Source organism: Protopterus annectens, chromosome 9.part0 (genome assembly GCF_019279795.1).
Source record: "Protopterus annectens isolate FY-2018-M chromosome 9.part0, PAN1.0, whole genome shotgun sequence".
In the NCBI taxonomy this organism is placed as follows: Eukaryota; Metazoa; Chordata; order Ceratodontiformes; family Protopteridae; genus Protopterus; species Protopterus annectens.
The window spans coordinates 1,520,152,211-1,520,153,072 of record NC_056743.1 but is presented as its reverse complement, the minus strand read 5'-3'; the positions used below and the strand labels follow the sequence as shown (position 1 = coordinate 1,520,153,072).

The 862-nt window shown below is 35.3% G+C and overlaps 1 protein-coding gene across 1 annotated transcript in view; it reads left to right on the top strand.

Moving 5' to 3' along the window:
* Positions 1-722: 722 nt before the first annotated feature.
* LOC122810965 (E3 ubiquitin-protein ligase TRIM39-like) overlaps positions 723-862 on the top strand; it is a 218,378-nt gene continuing 218,238 nt past the window's right edge. The window contains exon 1 of the mRNA XM_044082493.1: positions 723-862. This exon is cut by the window's right edge and continues 1,015 nt beyond it. The gene's annotated coding sequence lies outside the window, so the exon portion shown is untranslated.

The following is an 862-nucleotide window of genomic DNA, read 5'->3' as shown; positions in this document are numbered from 1 at the left end:
GTTGCCATTCTCTTTAAGGTTAGTATCCACACTCTCTAAAATGTTAGATGAGAGTGATAATAAACCCCTTCAAAGCATCTCACCGTTCCCATGATAACAAGTTACTTCAGGAGTACTGTTCTTACATACCTCAGAAATATTTTGAACATTCTGAAGATTGAACAGCCTTGTTTTTTGTCATAATCATACATAAACATGTATGTAACTGTATTTTATGTATATGTCAAAAACTGGTGTTAAGCATGGTACTTTTCTTTGTGGGCCTCCCCTGAAAAAGGGTTTTATTACAGTTGGACTTTCTCGATAAAGATAAATAAATAAATGTCTTCCATTATACCTATTCCAATATTGGATAGTCCTTCAATGTTGTTTATAAATCTCTAATTGCCTGGGTTTTAGACAGTCTTGAATTATTTTTTTTTAACTTAAGACCACATTGCCTTCTCTGATGGTTGTATACAATAATTCCATAACCATCCTATGCTTACTAACATCCTTATGAGTCCTGTGGTTTTTGTTTTGCCACGTTACCTTGCTGCCATCAGGTAAGGCTTTTATACATATAATTTCTGGCACTGACAGGTAGGTAAAATACAGAAATTATTATGACAGCTTTAAAGTTCATCTAGTCTACGCAACATTGCTGGCACTTCCCTATTAGCCTAAATGGATTAACTTTAAACTGCTTCCCTTCTGCCTTGCTACCCTTCGTCTACTAGCTCACCTCTCTTTCTTGGTCTGTGCCCTTATCCTACCATAAAGTCCATCATGCTCTTAAACAAATGCTTATCTTCAGTGAAACATAGTCTATTCTCTTTCCTCAAAGATAGTTTTTTCATACTGCCATAAAAATATCACTGCT